This window comes from Felis catus, chromosome D3 (genome assembly GCF_018350175.1).
Source record: "Felis catus isolate Fca126 chromosome D3, F.catus_Fca126_mat1.0, whole genome shotgun sequence".
NCBI lineage: Eukaryota > Metazoa > Chordata > Mammalia > Carnivora > Felidae > Felis > Felis catus.
In genome coordinates, this window is record NC_058379.1 from 15,190,967 (window position 1) to 15,214,064 (window position 23,098).

Genomic DNA, 23,098 nt, shown 5'->3' on the forward strand with positions numbered 1-23,098 from the left:
GATCACAGTGTAAAGGGAGAGGGCAACTGGCAAATTGAAGCCATTAATGGAGTAACTGAGGAAGGACAGATGAAGGGGAGAGTGAGAACAAGAGCTTGTATCTGACAATGGATTTATAACTTTGGAGAAAGGTAAAGAGCTACATGCATGGAGACAGATCTGAATTTTGCTGTTTGAGACAGTAGTGAAAACGTAGGGTGTGGGCATAAGGGATGCCCACATAGCTCTGCCTTAAAGATTCACGACACATTTGGGAGAAGATGAATTCTCGGATTATAATGTTACTGTTTGTTTCTCTCTCGTGTTCTTTTTGTTTCCACAATAATGATGTTTACTAAGGAGGGAAGAAGAGGAAGCATGGACAATTTTAAGTAAAGGTTACTGTCAAGCATCTGTTCTAAGCTTTAGTATAGCCGGCATGCACTTGTGTGCACGCATAAATGTACACACATAGGTGCACATGCACTCTTTGTACCTCTTTCTAGCCCTGTATTAAAAAAAATTTTTTTAATGTTTATTTATTTTTGAAGGAGAGAGAAAGAGACAGAGCATGAGTGGGGGAGGGGCAGAGAGAGAGGGAGACACAGAATCTGAAGCAGGCTCCAGGCTCTGAGCTTGAACTCATGAATGTGAGATCATGATCTGAGCTGAAGTCGGATGCTTAACCAACTGAGCCACCCAGGCACCCCTAGCCCTGGATTAATTAGGATATTTTGATTGCATAGAATAAACCCAACTCAAAGTGACTTAAGGAATAAGGATATTTATCAGTAGGGAGACCATATCATTTATCATTCAAGCCAGGAAGCTGTTGATCAGGACAAATGCTAAAGCAGACAGCACACTGGCACAAATGTAAACTGGAATAGTTCCAGGAAAACCAGGATTGTTATGAACGGAATGTTTGTGCCCCTCTGCCCCAACCAATTCACACGTTGAAATTTAATCCCCAATATAATGGCATTTGGAAGTAGTTTTGAGGAGGTAATTAGGTCATGAGGGTGGAGCCCTTATGAATGGCATTAGGTCTCCCATAGAAGACACCAGAGGGCTAACTAGTCCCATCTAAGGATACAAGGAGAATTCAGCCTTCTGCGACCTGGCAGGAGAGGTTTTTCACCAGAACCTGATCCTGCTGACTCTCTGACCTCAGACTTCCAGCCTCCAGAACTGAGTAATGAATTTTTACTATTTAAGCCACTCAGTCTATGCCAATTTATTATATCAGCCCAAGCTGACAAAGACAAGGTTGTATGAGCACCAGAATTATCCTACATATCAAGATATCTCTAGGCAGGACAGCTCTAGAGTCAACTTCAAGGACCAGAGACACTGAGGCTCTCAAAGTCTCACTGGCTAGCTTTTGCCCTTATGCTTTTCTCTTGGAGCTCAGAGGTGGCTGCAACAGCTCTAAGCATCAAAACATCAGCATTCTCCAAAGCATTGACTTTGTAAGAGCAAGGAATGCATTTCCCAGAGCCGTACCAGGCTTCCCATCATGTCCATTGGTCACAGTCATGTCACATGTCCATTCTCCAGCCAATCACTGAAGGGGCAATGGATTGCCATGGTTGGTTTTGACCAGTCAAGGCTCACCCCTCCCTTGGATCTGAGAGGGGTACAGTACAACTTTAAGCACTTGGCTGTTAGGAGACTGAATAAAATCAGAGTTCTATTGGGAAGGAGGAGGAGGAGGGTGAGTGGTTGTTGGGTGGACAGTCAAGGGAGCCTGCCACTCACCCACTCTGACCAGACCTCCTATGTGGGATCAGTTGAGAAGCAGAGCAGGGAGACAGACGTAAGTGATCAATGGAATGCATAAGCCATTTATAAATAACCAAGGTCTTACAGTATCTGTGCATAGAAGGATTTAATGTACAAAGAACCTTTGTTTCTTTCATCTCCCTAGCTCTCCACAACAATCCTCTGAGATTGGCAGTGCGGATAGTAGGGTCCTCCTTTCTCAGCAGCATCCAGGGCCCAGACGCTGAGGTGTCAACAGCTGTATCCAGTGGGGAGGAAAACTGGGGCTCAGAGTAGTTAGTAACTTGCTATTGATCCCAGAGCTACAACTGTCCAGGAAAGGGTTAGAACTCAGAACTATCTGATTCCACTGTCCATTGCTATGCTGATCTCAAAGGCAAACCAGTTTTCTTTGGTGGGGGGTGAAGGATATAGGAAGTACATTAGGACAAACATCATTTATAATGGGTTGGGAAGATAAGATTGGTTGGAGTTGTGTGCTGTCTCTGGAACTCAGTATATTTTCTCTCCCATGTAAGACAGGACACTGGAATATAAGTGCCAGAAAATGACATTATTAGTGAGACAACTTGAACTTAGGGAAGGAAATCTCAGTTCTTTCAAAAATACCCCATCTTGGAGGGTACCATGTATGTGGGCAACCCATCATCTCTCTTTCTCTTCTTCCGTGCCCTACCTCCTCCCATCTCTCTTCTAATTAAGGCTACTCAGGACCCATTTCTAACAAGGGGTGATGTGAGTGCTTCTTGATGAATTCATTTTCAACGTGTCATGAGTCAGGAGGCAGCTGGGAGCAGAGCAGCTCAGATATGAGCAGTCCTGGCTAATTAGGTTCCTCACTGCCTTTTTCCTGTACCACCACCCTACCAGTCTGCCGCCCTGTCACGCCCTCTGTTGGATTTCATTCTGTTGGTTGTTTCAGTTAATTTGCAGATCTCACACAGCACTGCACCATCTTCTACATTTATGAAAGGTTTCTCCGCTGGGACTGATAATGTCAGAAATAATTAGCAAATCCATCATCCCCTGGGGGTATCTCCTCAGTGGGTGACCTTGTAGTGGTCAGGGAGGGTGGACACTGTGAAAGGTACATTTGTCAACGTGTGGGGGAACGTTTGATGAACAAAATGACTGGAGGAGGGGTGCTAGCATCTAGTTGAGGGGGCCAAAAATGCTAAACTTCTTGCAAAGTCAGTCCTGCACAATGAAGAATTGTCCCCAATATGCCAATAGAGACCCACTGAAAAGCATTGCAAAGTACAGAACAAGAGAGGTTTTTAGCTTGAACTGCTGTCCTTAAAGAGGCTCCTGATGTAGGTATGGGAGTGAGAGAAAGGGAGTTCTGCTCTCTGTCTGAAGGTGCTTTGGGCACTCTTGACTTGTTTCTGGTTCATTTCTGGGCCTCTAGGACCCCACACAATGCCAGGCACATAATAGATGCTCAGTCATGCAGTGTTGATCTGATTGGCTTATGTAATTTTCTAACCACAGAATGGTTCCTGGATTCAGTGAATTTTAACTGAATGTCCACTGTATTATTAGGAAGATGTAAATCACGTTAGGTATTTTAACAGAGAGAGTTTAATATGGGGAATTGGGTGGAAAGCTTGAGGGATGAAAAAGCAAAAGCAGAACAATGAGATAGTTCCGGTATAATAACTGAAGGAAGTAGCTACTTCCCCCATAGCTGGGAGGAGAGGCCCATGGATCTGGGACTTAGAACTCTGGTTAGAGGACACTGCTGGTTGCTGCTGGTCCTTGTGAAAGACTGAAGGCTGATTCAGGGAGTTCTGAAAGCAACTGGAGACTAGAACCACTTGCCAGTGTGGGGTGGAGGTGGGGAAAGGGGGTTGGGAGGTATTGCTTTGCTGGGGAGGTGCTTAAAGGGACAGGACACCAACAGGGAGATGGACCAAGTCCCTTCTCCCTCCTCCAGCCTTCATTGTCTCCCCCTGTTGATGGAACTGATAAAGAAATCTGGCTGGCAAAGGAGAAAAGTAGTTTCCAGGTGTGTTAGCAGCAGCAACACAAGATAGACAACTAAAGGGTCAATACAGAGCTGAGACACAAGAGCTGAATAGTAGCAAACCTATTTCGTACCAGAGTCCATGTTAGGTCTTGGGAACTCAGAGGTGAGCAAGACAGACAGTCCAGCGTTTACAGTCCCTGGACATTACATGAATAATTACATGCACAGTTTCTATTACAACATGTATTTTTAAAGCACAAGTACAGGGTACGGGGGGGGCATATAATAGGGGACAGGAACTTGCTTGGGGCTGAGACGCTTCTCCTGAGGAAGAGTCACTTAAGATGTAGACTGAGAGGTGAGGAGGAGAACTTAGCAAAGTGGGAGCGGAGGAACCAGCAGGAGCAAAGGGTGGGAGATGAGAGGGACTTTGGAGCATTTTGGAAACTGAAAGGAACATAGCATGTGAGGGGCACCAGCACTGTTCAGGGCTCCAGTCACTGCCCAGGTCCCCCTCCTCTCAACTCCCCTCTCCTCTTCCTCCCTCCTCTCCCCTCTCCTCTCCTCTCCTCTCCTTCTCTCCACTCCCCTCCCCTCTCCTCTTCTTCCCTCCTCTACCCTACGTCTCTTCTTCATCCCTCCTCTCCTCCTCCCCTCCCCTGCTTCCTCTCCTCCCTCTCCCATCCGCTCCTCCTCCTCCTTTCCCTTACCTTGGTCTTCCTTCTCATCCTGGAGGTCTCCCTTCCAGCTCCAGGACAGCCACTGAGCCCTTTCCTCCTGAACTCAACCTTGACCTCCTCTAGCACTTAGTTCTGTATCAACTCCCACTGCCTCCTGGCTTGCTGTCTCCTACTGTGTGGTCCTTGTGTTGATAAATGATTTCCTAGGTGTTACCACTTCTCCCAACTCGCCTTCTCTTTGCTGAGCTCAGAGCGGTTACTCAATAGGTGATTGATTTAACCTCACTTATAATAAAAATTGCAAATTCAACTATCCTTGAAACGTCATTTCTCATCTCTCAAATTGAAAGATATGTAAAAAATTACAGTACTCAGTGAAGGTAAAAATGTGAAGAAGTGAAAGTCTTGTACAGTGGTGTGGGAGGGTAAATTCACACCAATTTTATAGGAAGGAAATGGACAACATGCATCAAAAGCCATATATATATATATATATATATATATGCGCAAAGCCAAATATATATGTATATTTAATGCATCACAAGTCTTCTATATATGCAAAGCTCCCACCTAACACTAAACTGTCACTTATGGGAATCTATTCTAGGGAAATTATCACGAATGCACTTGAAGATGTAGCTCTGAAGATGTTCACAGCAGCATTTTTTATACTACTGAACTAGCTAAGTGTTTAACAACAGCTAGGACAGGGTAAACAAAATGTGGCATGCACATATAGTCGCTTTTGTTGGAGCCTTCAAAATGATGTTATAGAAGAATATGTAATGTTCAGAAAATATACTTATTATGTATTTTTTAGTGAAATGAGAAAATTTTAGAACACGATCATAATGTAAAAAATTGTTTATTGAAAAAATATGTATATGTATAGGATATGTATATGTGCATGATATGTAGCCTATGTATATGTATATGATATGCACACACATATGCACATGAGATATACTTTACATGTGTTATATACAGTACATATGTAATATATATGTGCACGCACAAGATACACACACGTATATGAATAGGAATATATTAGCACGTGTATAAGAATATCTATTTATGGCCTGCATGTGATATACACGTGTGACCTGAATGTGTCATGTCATGTGTCACACATATGTATGTGTTATTGTATGTGTGGGTGTACGTGTATGTATAGGTATATACATGTGTGTGTAGCACCTGGGAAGTCAATGCCACAGTAGTTAGGGTGAGTATTTCTTATTTTATTATTTTTATTTTATTTTTATTTTATTTTACGAGAGAGAGAGAGGGAGAGAGCATGAGCTTGGGAGGGGCAGAGAGAGCGGGGGAGAGAGAATCTTAAGCAGATTCCACACTTAGTGCAGAGCCTGATGAGGAACCTGACCTGGGGCTTGATCCTATGGTCCTGGGATCATGACTTGAGTCAAAATCAAGACACTTAACTGACTGAGCCACCTAGGCACCTGAGGGTGAATATTTCTTTTTTTTTTTTTTTTAATTTATTTTTGGGACAGAGAGAGACAGAGCATGAATGGGGGAGGGGCAGAGAGAGAGGGAGACACAGAGTCGGAAACAGGCTCCAGGCTCTGAGCCATCCGCCCAGAGCCTGACGCGGGGCTGGAACTCACGGACCGCGAGATCGTGACCTGGCTGAAGTCGGACGCTTAACCGACTGCGCCACCCAGGCGCCCCGAGGGTGAATATTTCTTAATGATGGGATTAAGGGTGGCTTTTCTCTTCTGTGTTTTGCTTATTAGCATTTTTTCCAATTTCACACCATGTATGGTGTATTGACTAAGAAGAAAGAAAAACGGCATATTATTGTAACAAAAAAGATATTTGAGAAAATGGAACAAACCAGCCAACTCTATCCCTGCTGCATTTAGGGCTCAGGATTCTACCCTACTTTTGCTCGTGAAGGTTAATTCAACACCCATGGGAGGTAGACACTCCTTGTCCACAGGATACTGACAATAACAGGACCCTTTTTCATAGATGAGAAATAGTTTGCAAGGTTGGCAGGAGTGTCCATCTCATAGTCTATTGTAAGATTCAAAACCTAGGTTAAGTACCTAGGCCAGGACCTGGCACAGAGTAGGCTCTCAGAACATGTGAGGCCCCTTCTCTTTTCCTAGCAGTAACTTATGTCTGGGTTCCTGTCCAAGTCTGGGTATATTCTCATCTACTTTGTCTCCTTTTATATCAGCTATTCTTGAAGCTTTTAGTGATCACTCTTGATGTCTCTGTATTGCTGAGAGTCTTGGGAGCACAGAACTTTCCAAATCTTTGAGATACTCTGGAGTCTTCACCCTGTGTCTCTAGGTTGTGTAATTGATGGGAACTAAAAACCCTTCATCAATTTACTGATAACCTACTCTGTACCAGGACCTGTGTGGGGCTACTAACAGTCTGCAAACTAACAGTCTGCACCTTGGTCACCCTGAGGCACTAAGATTTTGAGGGAGAGAGGGGCTTTGGCTTGCTCCTTGTTCTCTCCCAAGTTTCTAGAACAGAGCCTTGTACATAGTAGGAGTTCACAATATTTTAAATAAGACAATGGGGGCCAAAGAAGGAGGAAGGGGCAACAGAGAAAAGCTAAGAGGCGCTGGAAGAGTGGACCTTCTGAATTCCACGTCAACAGAAGGTGCCTGGTAAGCGTGCACAGCTGAGCGTTCTCTGTGCCACATATCCTCATGCGTGGTCCAACCCCCAGAAGACAGTCTCAAACTCTGGATAGCTCTGTACTGGGACCAGTTTTTCTACTATTTGAGTAGACCAAAAAAATAAAAATAAAAAACACAGGCTAGTTTCTGCTCCCACAAGAGAGGTTAGTGATTCCCCAGAAACTCAGAACTGAATCCAAATTCTCATTCAGCAACTTGTCAGTTTCACTTTTTTTCTGGAGTAGCCCCTGAATTTTCTGGAGCCTCTGATCCCTTGTACAAAGGGAAGGACTGTGTCTTCCTCAGTGGGGCTGCTGTGATGTTGAATGTGATGATGTGGATGTGGATGAAGAGTGAAGCTTCCACCTTTGTGGGGTTTTTTGGTCCCTGAAATATTCAAGGTCACCTTTTATGCTAGACTCTCTTTAGATCAGGACTTAGTCTCCATTGTCCTAAAGGAAAAAAGGAATACAGTGACATCTGCTGCTTTGGAAGTCCAAAAGGCTAAGGTCTTGATAGGAACCAAAGTTTGGGAAGATTTCCTAGGGAGCCATTTATCCCCAAACTTGCCAAACTCTAGACTGGAAGAAGGGAGGAGAGTTAAACACTGACACCCATGTGGGACTCTGAGCAGTGCCTCCCCGAGGGTGAAGCTCCAGAGGGGTGTTAGGGAGCAGAGCCCCACATTTAGTTTTAGATTCTGTGGGTGTCTCATTGCCCTGGTGAAGCCTGTATGGGTCCCACTTCTTGATGGCTGCATGACCTTACACAGGGGACTTACACTTTTGGATTTCAGTTTCTACATCTGTGATAGGGGGATAATAGTGGATCTTACCATGCTCAGCTGTGATGTGAGTGATGAAGCACATCTTATAAGGTACCTAGAACAGTGCCTGAGAAGAGCTCAATATGTTGTGAGAGGGAGGGAGGAAGGAAGGAAGGAGGAAGGAAAGGAGGAAGGAAGAGGGAAGGAAGGAAGGAAGGAAGGAAGGAAGGAAGGAAGGAAGGAAGGAAGACAGGCAGAGAGGGAGGGAAGGGAAGAAGGAACGAAAGGAGGAAGGAAGAGGGAGGGAAGGAAGGAAGGAAAGGAGGGAGGGAGGGAAGAAGGAGGTGGGAAGAAGGAGGTAGGAAGGAAGGAAGGAAAGAAGAAAGGATGAAGGAAGGAAGGAGGGGAGGTAGGAAGCAGAGAAGGAAGGGAGGGAGGGAGAAAGGGATGGAGGAAGGAAGAAAAGGAAGGGAGAGAAGGAAAGAAAGAAGGAAGGAAGGGAGGGAGATGGCAGATCTCACGGAGGTGGCAAGAGAGCACCAGTGCCCTCGTGGCATCATGGTGCACTAGTTGGACAGAGCATAGACATGGTGAGCGATATGGCCAGGCATGTGAAGTCCAGAGACAGAGTGTCTTGCCAGTGGCCTTGGAGTGTCATGGCCCGTGGCCCCCTAAGTGGGTCTTGGAAATTAGGAGGAAGGGAGGGAAAGAATAAGATAGCAGTTTTGCAAGGTTTCCCTTGGCCTGGACACAGGTACTGCAGCGAAGGATGTGAGGACCGGATGAGGTGTGTCCCATCCCAGGGGTCAGCCAGTGTGGAGGGTGACACTGTGGCATGGGTCACATATCAGTGGATGCCCTCGAGGACACAGACAGATGAAAATACAGACCTGGCCACCCCTGCCCACTGATGGCTTGGGACATTTGCACACCCTCTGGAACTTGGCATCTTCCCCACTGAGAGGAAAGGATTGAGAACATCTAAAATCTGACTTGGTTTAACCTGAAATCAATAAGAAAAATAAAAATCACTAAAATGACTGTGGTGTTTAGTTGGAAGTGACAAGATTAAATGTTCTGCTTCAGAGAGTTTGCGGGGCTCAAGACAGAAGTTTAGTTCAGTGGGAGAACACATCCACATCCACACGCACAGAAGTTAGCATGTTTTCACTCCTGAGAGGATGCTAGGGAATTCATAGTTGCTACATTTGCAAAGGGCTCGGCGCATGGTCAGTGCTCCACAAACAGGAAGCAAATACGTAAGTACTAACGTAAAACAGTCTGCCCATGGCAATGGCTGGCATGTCCAAGTGACAGAAGGCATGGGGGCTGAGAATCAGACTCTGTTCTCTCCCTCCTTCCTCCTGACTAGTCCCAGTATCGGGCCGTACCTCCTCCTCGCCCAGTGTTGAGAGCGGAGCACAGCAAAGGCAGTGAACTTGGAGTGCATGCCATCCCATAAATACTTCCAGTGGGAAGAGAGATTTATGGTGTTATAAATGCCAGCGGCAGGCCCAGTTTGTGTTAATAGCCTTATTAGTTACATTGCTGTAAAATCCAGATCTCCACACTGTTTAACAGCTACCGTTCTGCTCAGCAGCATTAATTCAATAAATCGAGGCCTCTTGACATAAATCTTAAAGCCCCTGGAACCTGATTAGGAAATCCCTCCTGATGGGTTAGAGATGGACAGATGGAGGGAGGCCGACGAGTTCTAGCAGGAACAGTGAGTCTCATGACACAGCTCTCTCCTGAGGCCATCACTGTGAGTCATTTCCTGTCTCTGAGCCCCATGTGCTCCACTTTGACCTTGAACATGGAGTGGCTGAGAGGGATTGCTGACCACCCATGGGAGGTTAACTCAGAGCCCTCGTTAGCCTTTGTTCAAATTAGAAAAAGATGCCCCCTTCAGGTGGCTGTAGCCTCACAGGTGCGTGGCCTGGCTGGGGAATGGTGCCTTTGTGCTGATTAGAAAAAGGCCAGAGGAGGAACGTCTGGGTGGCTCAGTCAGTTGGGTGTCCAACTTTGGCTCAGGTCATAATCTTACAGTTCATAAGTTCGAGCCCCGCGTCAGGCTGTGTGCTGACAGCTCAGAGCCTGGAGCCTGCTTTGGATTCTGTGTTTGCCTTCTCTCTGCCCCTCCCCCACTTGTGCTCTGTTTGTCTCTCTCTCTCTCTCAAAAATAAATAAAACATTAAAAAAGGCGGGGGGAGCTGCAGGCTGAATTCCAGCCCCCACCTGCAGTTGGAGCCCCAGTGCACCAAAGAGCCCACACAACAAGGTGGCCTGGGTGAACTTATAAAATTCAACTACATTAAAAAGAAGCGAGAGCCTATAATTGAAAGACCTAGAAATTAGAAAGTTAAAGACAAGCAGAACTACATAATTTATTTATTGTTAGGCATATATATATGAAAACATGAAAGAAAAAATCAATGGAATGATTAATACAACATTGAGTATCATGGTACCTTTAAGAAAAAGGCAGGAGATGGGATAGGAAGGAGCACATGGTTAGATGAAATTATTGCTAATAACATTTAGGTTCTTGGTTTGGGTGGTGAGTTCGTGGTATTCATTATACCATGTAACAAATAATAAATAAAAGGGTAATCATTAGCTGGTGATTAATCTGAATCTGTATACTTGAGGAGGGAGGCAGGCACAACAGAGAGAGTGGAGACTAGACCTGATATTGTCCCCATTTCTCTGTCTCCCTCTCTTACCCCTAAGGACAAGCCATACATACCGGCACCATCATCCTATTCCGTCCTCATAACCACCCTACATGCTGGCAGAGTACTGGGGTCAAATCCTGACTCAACCACTTAAAAGCTGTGTGATCCTGAGTGAGTTACCTAATTACTTTGTGCTTTAGTTTCTTCATCTATGAATTTTTTTTTAAATAACTGAACTGCAAAGATCAAAATGAAACAAAGTTAGGGTGAGCTTTGGGCATAAATATAGGCAATAAAATTAAACAAAGTGCGTATAGCTAGGAGTAGCTAGCTACTTTTTAGGCTATAAGGATTAAATGATACTGCATTTGGACCTGGGTTTGACACATAGTAAGTACTCAGTAAATGCTAGTGATCACAATGTCATTACGCCCATTTTACAGATAAGGAAGAGAGATGCTTTCAAAGGTTAAGTAACTTGCCCAAGACTGCATAACTGGCACCAAAAGGCCATTTCTTTCCTCCCTTTATATCCAGTCTATTCTCTTTACTCTCTTTCTAGCTCATATACAAATTACTTGATCGTTGAATGTGAGCCAGGAAATGTGCTGAGTTCTGAGGTGCAGAACTAAGAAGATAATGCACATAATCCTTACCTTTAAGGATCCTTCAGGCTATGAGGTTTGGGTCTGGTGAGGGTCTGAGGGGTGCTTCGAGGACGTGGGGTTCCCCAAGAGACAGTGGAGGAGCAGTCTGGCCCAGAGGCACTGGCTGCCTTGAACTCTTTACCATCAGGTGTCCTTATACTGGGGCAAATCTGTCCTTGCTTTACCTCGTGACTAAGCTGCAGATGTGGGAGAAGAATGGGGTTCCAAAGGCCCTTAGGAAGAGAAGAACTCATACTCTTGCCACATGTGCATGGTGTACAGGCTTGAGTGGAGACATGATTTCACAGGTGTTTGAAGCAATCTCAGTTGTCCTGAGAGCTCACCAGTGTGACCTCCAGCCCAACACGTCCAAAATGGCAGACTTTCCCATTGGTTTCTTGAGTGAAACACCACCCTAGTCCTCCATGGTGGCCCCAAAGAAAATCAACAAACCTTTTATGGAGAGAGAAGTGTGGTTGGACCTTATAGTCAGAGTTCCCTGACCTTCATCTCCTCCTGAAGGATCTCTCCTTAAATACTGCTGTCAGCCCATATGATAAACAGTGATACAAGGGATCTCAGCAGAGGGGTTAGGAGTCCAACAGAACTTGTACCCAGTGTGGCCTGGCCATAGACTTAGAGCAGTCACTTAAAAAAAAATTTTTTTTAATGTTTTATTTATTTTTGAGAGACAGAGACAGAGATGGAGCATGAACCGGGGTGCGGGGGAACAGAGAGAGAGAGGGAGACATAGAATCCGAAGCAGGCTGCAGGCTCTGAGCTGTCAGCAGAGTCCCACAGGGGGCTCGAACCCATGAACTGTGAGATCATGACCTGAGCCAAAGTCCGACACTTAACCGACTGAGCCACCCAGGCACCCTTAAAGCAGTCACTTTGCTTCTCTGAATCTCAGTGTCTTCTTCTTTAAAATGGAGAGAACAAAAGAACTTCACCGTGGTGTTGTTCGGGACAGTGAGTGAGTTCGTGTGTGGTATGCTGAAAAAAGACCACCAAAGATGCTCACACCCTAACCCCTAGAACCTCCAATTGTCACTCTATATGGCAAAAGGGACTCTGCAGATGTGATTGAGTTAAGGATCTCCTGAGGTGGGGAGATTTTCTTGGATTATCTGGGTGAATCTAGTTGTAATCGCAAGTGACTTTAAAAAGGGGAGACAGAAGGAGCTCTGAGTACAAAGGAGGCAGTAGGGATGGAACGATGGTTGCAGTGTTGTGAGGGGGGCCCTGAGCCCAGGATGCAGTGGCCTCCAGGAGCTGCTAGATGCAAGGAAGGGGATTCTCCCCTAGAGCCTCCAGACAGAATCAGAATTGCTGACGCCTTGAGTTGAGCACTGCGAGACTGGTTTGGATTTCTGGCCTCCAGAACTGTAAGAGAATAAATTTGCATGGTTTTAAGCCACCAAATTTGTGGTAATTTGTTACAACAGCCCTTGGAAACTTATACACGTTGTTGGCACACTTCCAGGCATGTATTTAACATGCAATGGATGTTCATGGGTTTATTGTAACTTTTAAATTTAATTTTATTGTTTATTATTTTTGAGAGAGAGAGAGCATGAGGGTGGGAGGGGCAGAGAGAGAGGGAACAGAGGATCCAAAGAGGGCTCTGTGCTGACAGCAGCGAGCCCAATGCAGGGCTCAGACTCATGAACTGTGAGATCATGACCTGAGCCAAAGCTGGATACTCAATGGACTGAGCCACCCAGCGGCCCTATTGTAATGTTTTAAAGATAAAGGCACCCAAAACTTCCTTCATAAAAAAAAAGTCCAGATTATCCGAAGGAGCCAGTGATTGACTAAATATGGGGAAGGGAAGAGGGAAAGCCTGGGTAAATAGGTCTAGTCACTTCTTGCCATGTGGGAATTCACCCTTCCCTGGCAACCTTGACAGATGGCTTGGCTTGATTAAGGGAGGTAGTGGATCTGCTTAGAGTATCCCTGTCTTGACTGATTGTATTATTAACAAATACTTAATAAGCATCTACCATCGGCCAGGCCCTGGAGAGGTGGTGCTTAACAAGACACAGCTTAGCTCTTTTCCTCCTGATGCTAATGTGTATGTGGATGGTGGAGGTGGAGGAGGTAAGCAAGCAACCATGAAGGTAATAAAGTGGAGGCCATGCAGAAGAGATAGGGAGGTGCTGTGGGAGCTAATAGGAGGGGCATTTTATCAGTTATCTGTTGCTATATAACAGAGCATTCCAAGATTCAAGGGCTTAAAACAAATAGTTTATGAATCACAACTGTGTGGGTTGGGAATTCAGGCAGGGCTCAGAAGGATGGCTTGTTGCTATTCCATGTGGCCTTGGCTTGGGCAACTGGAGGATCTAGATGGCCTGTCACATATATAGTACTTCAGAGGGATGGTTAGACTATCCCAGGACTTGGTGGAGTGGCTGAACCATTCTTCTCATGGTGTTGGTTCTCACTCATAATCTGGGACCTTGGTTCTCCTCCCCATGGTGTCTCTATCTCCTGGACTTCTGACTGAAAGCAGATGAGGCTTTGTAGCCTCTTAAGGTCTAGAATCTGAAGCTCTAGAAAGTCACTTCTGATGCCCTATAATTGGTTAAAGCAAATCAACAGCCAGCCTGACGCAAAGACTGGGGGGAACCTTGCATCTCGTGTTGGGAAGAGCACTGTGGGCACACATGGAGACGGAGGAATTATTTGGTGCCATGTTTGCGCAATCTGCCATAGGCATCTCGCCAAGTCTTGAGGGATGGTGGTCAGGGAAGGCTTCCTGGATTAAGCAACATCTAACTGATCACCTACAGTTTAAGTAGGAGTAGACTAGAGACTGTGGAATATTGAGCATAGAGGAATAGCATGTGTGTGCTGTTCAGAGGCAAAAGGGAACATGGAACCTTCAGAGAATAAAGGAAGTTCAGTAAGGAAAGTAATGGGAATGGTAAGAAATGAGGCTGGAGAGTTGGGCAAGGGCAGCTAATGAAGGACCTTGCAGCCATAGTTCTTTATCTCCAGGACAGTGAGGTGCAGTTGGAAGAGTTTGAATGCGGGGGTGACGGACCTGAATTAAGTTTTAAGAAGGTCCCTCTGGCTGTTCTAAGGAGAATAGATTGCAGGAAGCCAGAGTGGGTGTTCTGAGATCAGCAAGAAGGCTGTAGAGTTATCCAAGCAAGAAGTGATGGTGGTGATAGTGGATATGGAAGGTTGTGGGTCGTTGGGGAAGATTCTTACCAAGTCAACATCATGGCTGGATAGGGCCAGGACATCATCCATCCAGTGCCCCTCGGCTCAAACTGAAAGGAGTTGCCTTCTCCTTTATGCTCTGGTCTCATCAGTTCCTGCGTATGCAAAACTTCCTCCCTCTGTACCTTCCTTTCCTTTTGGGGGCAACCACCCACCCTCCCCACCCCATGGCTGGGTGGTTCCAACCAAGAAGCTATTAATTAGTCTCCCTGTATTCTGGGTTTCCCCCTTCTAATCCATCTTGCATACTCTCACTAAAGTGAGTCTTCTAAAATACAGCTTTACATCATGTCAGCTCTCTTGGGAAAACAACAGAACCACGGCAGGGCTCCTGATCCTTATAGGAGAAAATAACAAGTCTTTTATGTGGCGTTACAGGTATTCCTCAGGGTGGTCTTCTAAACTGTATCCCCCACTGTTGTTCAATAGCATGCCACCTGCCAGATATAAAAATATTGCTGGTGGTTAGGGAATTCTTCCATGTCAATGATAACAGCGACAATCCTGAGGTATGGCTGTAGTTATCAAAATTCATTGTTTGCCTTTTGACTTGGGTTGGTGCATGGGGAGATGTGCTGTTCAGATTCCCCTTCAAGGGAGGACATGCCACCCTACTGTGGGGAGTGTGGTCAGCAGATGGCTTCCAACTGTCAGCTCCTTTGACAGCTGCAGAGAGCTCCCTCACCCAAGGTCACGGCTTTCTGGAGCAGTCAACATCCAGTAACTGAGCAAGACAGGGTAGGAGGCTTGGCTATTTGGGCTCAGTCATTCTCTGCCTGGTTGAGTGGCTTTGTTGGGCTGCATTGCAGTTTAGGCTCTTTTGTTTGCCCGATCCTGCTTCTTCTTCCTTCCCTTCAATATTTTTTTGGACAACTTTCTTGAAATATAATGTACACTCCACATGATTTACCTATTTAAAGTGAACAGTTTAATTTTCAGTGTATTCACAGAATTGTGAATCACAATTTTAGAGCATTCTCATCACCCCAAAGGAAACCTCATACCCATTGGCACTCATTTTTCATCCCCCGCCCCCAACCTTCCAGCTCTAGGCAAGCGCAAATATACTTTAAATTTCTAAAGAATTGCCTATTCTGGACACTTCAGATAAATGGAATCATTCAGTCCTTTGTGTCTGATTTATTTTATTTAGCATATTGTTTTTAGTGTTTATTCATATTGTAGCATGTGTCAGTAGCCCATTCCTTTTCATTGTCAAACACTATTCTATTGGATGGTTGTGCCATTTATTCATCCATCCATCAGTTGATGTACACTTGGATTTATTTCCATTTTTTTTTTTTTGGCTATTAATCAATAAGGTTGCTGTGAATAGTCACTTGTAAATTTTTGTGTGGACATATGTTCCTAACAAACACTTTGCAGCCCAAACTATCTTAGTGTCTCTTCTAAAAAAAATCCAGCTTGTGACACCTGGCAGTCTCCCCTTCAGGAATTCATCCTTCAGATACACTTGCCCAATACGGAGTGACATGTGTACAGTGTGATTTACAGCAGCGTTATTTGTTTTGGCAAAATGTTAGAAACAACAGGACTAAAAGAAGATTAGCTTAGAGGGATCAGAGAAATTAAGTGATCTGTTAAGTAACACAGAAAGTGAGTGTTGGATGCAGGGTTTGAACCCAAGCCCTTGACTGCATAGCATGTCCTCATTTGGCTGTCCTCCTTCCCTCCCAAATGGATTCTACATGGATTTTGTACACAAACTGGCTGCCCTCAGTCTAGAAATAGCTTGCCCATGGATGTATTTAGTTTGAACTGTACAAGTGTGAAATGTTTAAAAAATCTGGAGATTGCACATGAAAATACAGGTCAGGAGTTTCTTTTTTGGAAACAAGAGGGTGCAATCTGCCAGCATTTGACTTGTACATCAACAGAGCAAGGCTGGCTGATGTTGAGATGTGTCTGTGTGCTTTTCGTGGGGCTCTCAGTTCCCACCTCTCCCTTGTGTGCACAGCCAACACATTTCACTCACTTCAGCTCACTGCCTGGCTCCTTGATGCATTTAAGTTTGAGACCCTTGCAATTTCAGGGTTTCACTCATTTTGGGTATGTGTCATTCTGGGAGGTCGTCTCTGGCTGGTGACCTAGTCTTCATGCTAGGGAAACCCAGCTCCTAAGCTTTCCCTTTGCTGATTTTCTTTTTTTTGCTGGGAGAGGGGGAAGGAAAGAAGGGGAGAGAAAGAGAGAAAAGGGGAGATGGTGTTTCAGTTAGCTTGGGCTTCCATAAAAAAAATACTATAGACTGGATGGCTTAAACAACAGAAATTTATTTTCTCATGGTTTTGGAGACTGGAAGTCCAACATCAAGGTCTGGCAGGGTTTTGTTCCTGGTGAGGGCTCTCTTCTTGGCTAGCAGACAGCTGCCTTCCTGTTGTGTCTCTTCCTCTTCTTATATGGGCATCAGCCCAACAAATTAGGGCCTGATCCTTATGATTTCATTTAACCATTATCATCTTCTTACTGGTTCTATCTCCAAATACAGTCATATTGGGGATTAGGGCTTCATCATATACATTTTGGGAGGTACACAAACATTCAATCCATAACAGACAGCTGCCCTTTTGGTTCCTATGGCAAAACTGCATCTAGTTCTAGAGGATTCCTGCAGTCCAGCTAATTCCTTGCCTATGGATTCTGGAACACCCTGATATCCTTCCTTGTAACAACCCCTCTTGTTCTTAAGGTAGTAGCTTCAGTGGGCTCCTGTAACTTGCTACCAAGGCTGACCACAAGCACTATGAATGACAGGCACTAATGCATGGCACTTATAAGCAAGGATGTAGGAGTCAGTTGGCTTCTGACACTCAATTGTTCCCTACCCACAGGCAGTGACTTAGACTCTGGGATCCTCAGTTGCCTTATCTGTAAAGTGGGGATGAAATAGTACCTAATAGGGTGGGTTATTGTGGGGATTTAATGACATGATGTATGTAAAGTCTTAGCAGAGTACATAGTAAGTACTGAATAGACAGTTGCTCTTCTAATCATGATAATTATTGTTATTTAGTAGGCCAGCTGGGTCAGATAATTTCCAATATTTCTTTCAGTCTTGATGTTCTCATCCCTTGGTTTTAACCTAGCCTCTGAATGGGGTTTTTGTGTATACCATGCTCCCCAAAGATATTTTCTCCTGGCTAGAAGGGTCCAGGCCTTTCTTTCATGTTCTTAAAAGGGTCTGTGACAAACTCCCCCAAGTAGTTATGGGTCACTCTTCTAGAATGTAAGGATTCCACATATGTCAGGGTGACCCCAAGAAGGTAGAAGTGGATCCTCCTGAGGATTAGGTCGGTACTAAGACAGATTTTAGTTCAAAGCCTTAATGTAACTTCCAAAAGCTCAGTAATGTGGTCCATAATCAACTTTATCAAAGCAATTTAGCAGGGATGTAGCTATCTCCCCATAGTGTGCGGCCCCATGGGGAAATAAAAATTTCACGGGAGCAGTGAGGACTCTGGTGTCCTTGGGAAAGGTCAGCCTGATGTGTGAAGAAGCCTTGAGTATGAGTGAATGAGTGGGGTGCCTGGAACATTCCAGAATGAGGTCACAGCCTGGACCTCTTATCAAGGTTCACATGGGATGTAAGGGGTATTTGCTGCAACCCTGAGCCTGGAAATTATGGACAAAAGTATCGTGGCCCAGAGTTATGTTCTAAACCCACAGTTAAGGTCAGGTTATGCCACTCCACAAAAACCTCTGTGTCTGCCTCTTATTTAAAGCCATATTTCTTAAACTGGGACACCTGAAGCCCTGAAGATGGGTGACAGTGAACCAGGAGAGACAGAAAGCCATGTATGTATGTGTATGTGTGTGTGTATATATGTGTGTGTGTGTATTTGTGTGTATGTATATATGTACATATATTTGTGTGTGTGTGTGTGTATCTACACACACACAAATAAACAAATAGTTTTGTTTGTATTTGTATAAGCAAATAATTAAAATACACATGCATGTACATAAGCTAAGACAAATGTTGCTGGGGAAATTTTGTAGTTCAGTTCACGAGCTCAGCACTTCAGAATGGACAGCTATTGAATTTGTTCTCAGTTGTATATAGATGCTTTGGTGAAAAAATTGGAGATGCCCTCAACTTCATAGCACAGCATCAAAGGCTCTTTACAATTTAACCCATATTGCAAGAAGCATGATGCCCTCCAGCAGCTGTAGGCTTATAGTCTACTGGCTGAGTTGTACAATGGAAGGGAACATCATCCCCCAGTGGTTTCAGTCAACATCCCAGGGTTGGTGTGCATTGACATTAATTAGGTCATGTGTACATCCCAAAACAAATTACTGTGATTTTGATTGGCTAAGCATGGATCGGCGGCGGTGGGGGGTCATCAGCTCCATCTGAACATCAAGGGCTGAGAATGCGTGTGTGTGTGTGGGGGGGGGGTGGTTCCTTAAAAAATATCAGAATACTGGGGTGCCTGGGTGGCTAAATCTGTTATGCATCTGACTTTGGCTCAGGTTATGATCTCAGGGTTCATGAGTTCAAGCCCTGTGTCGCGCTTGCTTTGGATTCTCTGTCTTCTTCTCTCTCTCTTTCCCTCCCCTGCTCATGCTCTCCCTTTCTCTCTCCCTTTCTCAAAAATAAATAAATAAATAAACATTTAAAGAAAATCAGGTACTGTTCTTAGAAGAGGGTGCTAATAAGACCCAACCTCATTTACTGTATGAGGTCTGCTTGACCCCAAACCCACACTTTCTTAATCTACACTCTTCTCGTCCCTTTTATAGAGGCAGGAGCTGAGGTCAGAGAATGGCAGGGCCTTCCTCATATCGCACATCACTTTAGCAGCAGACGTGGGTTTGGGTCTCTGGTGTCCTGATTCTCAGTCAAGCCTACGCTGTGTGTTGTGAAGAAGACCCAGGAGCTAATTCGCTTGGCAAGCATGGGGGATGGTCATGATGCATGGCACCATAATCCTGTCTGTTATCAGTGGATGAGAAGCTCCCGGAAAATTTGTGAGCCTGGTGCAGTACAATATCTATAGACATCCTCTTTCCCCTGTTGCTCTAATGTGTCCCTAAGGACACAGCTTCCCCCAGAGCCCTCTCAGGTGGTGGCTGCTTTTCTTGCACATACCTCCTACTCCTTGAGGAAAGGTAGGCATGCTGCTTGCTCATACATGCTACTTCCTACCCTTCCCAACACCCCCCATGCCCTGCCCAAGCTCTGCATCTCCTGTCATCTCTCCATCACCCGCTACCCCCACTTTGTTGTAATTCATCACTTGATGATTTAATGGCCTACTCACCATCAACACTTGGATGTCTAGTAAGCAACTCAAGTTTACCAGGTTCAAAACTGAACTTCTGGGCACCTTGGTGGCTTAGTTGGTTAAGTGTCTGACTCTTGATCTTGGCTCAGATCATGATCTCATGGTTTGTGGGCTCAAGCCCTACATGGGGCTCTGTGCTGACAGTGCAGAGCCTGCTTGGGATTCTCTCTCTCACCCTCTCTGTCTGACCCTCCCCTGCTCATTTGCTGTCTCTCTCAGAATAAAGAAATAAACTTAAAAAAAAAAAACCCGTGCTCCTGATCTTTATCTTCTGCCCACCTCCCCCAGGGTAATCCATGTCAGGTTAATGGCAACTCCATCTTGCAGTGACACAGAAGAAAAGCCCCAAACCCTCTCCTTCCATGCCCCATCAGCAAACCCTATGGGTTTCATCTTGCTACAATAGAATACTACACAGCAATAAAAAAGAACAAAGTATGAATACATTCAGCAATATGGATGAACCTCACAGATGTAATGACAGGTGAGAGAAGCCCAATGTGAAAAAGTTCTGTCTGTATGTGGTTCAAAAACATTCACACCTATAAAAGTCAAAATATACAAGGATTTTTAAGAATCTGAGAACATCTAAATGTATAAACATCAAAATGGTTACCTTTATGCAGACGTTAGAATGGGTACAAGGAAACCTTCTGGGATGCTGATCATGTTATATAGGGTACTCTGCATGGTTGGCATATGGGTGAATACAAATGTAAAAATTCATCAAGGTGTGTATGGAAGCTTTGCATATTTACTGTATGTATGTTATGCTCCAAAAAGAAATTAAAAATATGTATATATTCAGAATCTAGGCTTAGCCCTTAGACCTTCTGGGTCTCTTTCCTATTGCAGTGACTTGAAGAAGGAGTCTTCTCTTTTGTTCATCCTCCACATTCAAAACGTAAGTAAGTCTGATCAGCTCTACTGTCAGAACCATCTAGAATTTGTTCCCTTCGTTCAGTCTCCACTTCTAACTCTCCAGGGCAAGTCATGATCACCTGTCACTGAGCAACGCCATAGCTTTGTTCCTTTTGATGACTGCCTTGTAGTCCTCATATACTGTATGTCGTGAGCTGAATGGTGGCCCAAAGATATGTGCGTATCCTAATGCCTGGAACCTTCTCTTAGTCTGCCTGAGCTGCCATAACAAAACATCACAGACAGATGGCTTAAACAACAGGAATTTATTTCCCACAGTTCTCAAAGCTAGGAAGTCCAAAATCAAAGTGCCAGCAAGGTGGGTTTCATTCGGGGGGCTCTTCTCTTTGTTCTAGGTAGCCATTGATTTGCTGTGATCTCTTCTTGATGTGCACTTGGAGGGGAGAGTGAGCAAGCTTTCTGGTGTGTCTCCTTATAAGGGCACTATCCTATCACGAGGGCTCCACCCTCATCTAACACTAATTACCTCCCCATCTGGAAATCCCATCACATGCTGAGGGTGGCTAGGATTTCGACCTATGGATTTGTGGGGTCGGGGGCATGACATTCAGTCCATAACAAGCCTGTAAATGTTCCCTTACTTGGAAAAAGGGACTTGTAGATGTGGTTAAATTAAGGATCTTGAGATGTGGGGAGCATGCTGAATTATCATTGGGCCCTAAATGTAATCCCATGTATCCTTGTAAGGGGGATGCAAAAGATTTTACACACAGACACATACAGGGAAGGCACGTGTGGAGATGAAGCAGAGAGAGATGTGGCCACAAACCAAGAAATGCTGATGGCCACCAGAAACTGGAAGAAGCAAGGAATGGACTCTCCCCGAGAGCCTATGGAGGGGAGCCTGGTCCTGCAGACGCCTTGCTTTCAGACTTCTGGCCTCCAGCTGTGAGGGAATAAATGTCTGTTGTTTTTGGCACCCGATTTGTGGTAATTTGTTACAGCAGCCCCAGGAAATGAATGCTCAGTACTGTGATTTGTGTGACCATCCCTGGTTGATGGACACATAGGTTACTATAAAGTTTTCTGTTTCAAACAGCATTGCAGTGAACATTCTTGCTCATTGTCCTCTTACAGGCGTGCAAACTTTTCTATTGGAGAAACTCCTGGAAGTGGGATTACTGGGAATTAATGGGCATGAGCAGTTAAAGTTTGGGTAAGTGGAGGGGGGCCCGGGCTCTCTTTAAAAACATTGCTGCTATGCTGTGCACTTTGCAGACACATTGGTATTATTATTGTGTGCTCCTCTCACAGATTAGGAAACCGAAGCCCAGAGAGGTTAAATCTTTGCCCAAAGTTATTCGTTTGGGAAATGGCTGGTAGGATATAAATCCTATCTCTCTGACCTTTCGTTTAAGATGATGAATGTAAATCACTTAGCATCCTATTTGGTACTGACTCAGTATTGACTGTATTTTTTTCAAGGTATGTTGTGAAAGTAGTATCATGTGTGATGAAATCAGTGAGTATTTATTGAGCACTTACTATGGACAACACATAGGGCATGATGCTGGAGGTACATCCATGAATAAGTCCAATATGATCCCTGCTCTCCCAGAGCTTATATTCTATCAGAGGAGACAGATTTTGGCCTAATATTCCAAATGTGATGAGTTTATGGGGGAGAAGTGCCAAACTGAGGAGGCATTTGGGGGGTGCTTCATAGGTGAGGCAAGTTTGGCTCTCCCCAGTGGCTTGTAGCAATCTTCAAACATCCACATTAAGTGAAATAGTACGGAGAAATGGTGATTTGTCACTATCAGGCCTTGGGGGCCCTTCCTAGGGTCTAAATCAAATTCAGAAGCTTGAAGAGCCAGCCCTGAGTTTAGTGTGGATTTTACAGGTCAGTGAGGCTGAACAGCAGCTCCCCAGCTGGTGATAAATGTGTTGAGATCTCTCTAAGGCTCTGCCAAGGCCACTGTCAACTAAGTGTCTTCATTCCCCAGACTGTCATGGAGAGGCTGCAAATAGTCATTCAGCTGCATTCCTGTCATCTGCCAGGGGTCTTTAGGAGAACTCTAATGGGTTGGGCACCTGCTTCTGGTCTGGGTCCAGGGTAGTCTGGGATATCCTCTATCCTGGGAAGTGGCTGAGATAGGGGGATATGAGGATGAGCTCCTCAGTGTAGGGACCACATATTGCCATTCCTGTGTCCCTCTGCCAAGAATTGTGCCCAGCACAAGGACATATCTGTTGAATTACCTAAAAATGGGCTTGTCAGAGAGAAAAGACAGCAGAGTCTTAGGAGAGGAGAGGATATGTGGTGGGTAGGGGGTTTTGGAGGCTTGGATGAGTCCTCAGTAGTGAGAAACGTGCTGACAAGGTGTGGGGAGAGTTGGTGTGTCAGACAAAAGGGTCCTTTAAAGAGTGTCTCAGTAGATCACGAATCGGATGCTTGTTATTTCTGACCAAGAGCTGCAAAAATACTGGACTGGTGTGGTTTTGT

At 44.9% G+C, this 23,098-nt stretch overlaps 1 protein-coding gene across 2 annotated transcripts in view; it reads left to right on the forward strand.

The window, feature by feature from the left end:
• The window catches only part of SRRM4 (serine/arginine repetitive matrix 4), a 474,160-nt gene that overhangs the window by 74,792 nt on the left and 376,270 nt on the right, over positions 1-23,098 (forward strand). Inside the window, exons 1-2 of one of the 2 annotated variants that reach the window (XM_045042072.1) lie at positions 20,423-20,614; positions 21,730-21,808. The exons of the other annotated variant lie outside the window; for it this stretch is intronic. The gene's annotated coding sequence lies outside the window, so the exon portion shown is untranslated. Of the gene's footprint in view, positions 1-20,422; positions 20,615-21,729; positions 21,809-23,098 lie in introns of those variants that run through there. 2 annotated transcript variants of the gene reach the window in all.